We start from the raw sequence: 444 nt of genomic DNA, 5'->3' as shown, positions 1-444 counted from the left end.
CTGCAATTTCTATACCAATGCCCGATGGCATGACAGAAATAACACTCTTCCTTCTTGGACTCAGGCTTAGGTTCAATGACAACGCTTGCCACTTTCCTCTTGCCCTTGCCCTTGGAACGTTTGGGCATTGGTATAGAAATTGCAGACTTTACCTGGAAGATCAGAGGAAGAAGAAGCTTACAGAAGCTTCGACTTCTGGTATCTTAGTTATAGAGGCGAACTTATTTACTTCTACATCATGGGTATTAGATACCGGATGTGCCTCACACATTTGTAGAAATGTGCAAGGACTTCGAGGAAGTAGACAATTGGCGAAGGGAGAAGTAGATCTCCGCGTCGGGAATGGAGCAAGAGTTGCTGCATTAACCGTCGGGACTTACGATCTCACTTTACCTTCTGGCCTTGTATTGGAGTTGCATGATTGTTATTTTGTACCTGCCATCA

Source organism: Tarenaya hassleriana, unplaced genomic scaffold (assembly GCF_000463585.1).
Source record: "Tarenaya hassleriana unplaced genomic scaffold, ASM46358v1 Cleome168, whole genome shotgun sequence".
In the NCBI taxonomy this organism is placed as follows: domain Eukaryota; kingdom Viridiplantae; phylum Streptophyta; class Magnoliopsida; order Brassicales; family Cleomaceae; genus Tarenaya; species Tarenaya hassleriana.
The sequence above is the reverse complement of the archived record's forward strand: the minus strand, read 5'-3'. Positions refer to the sequence as shown.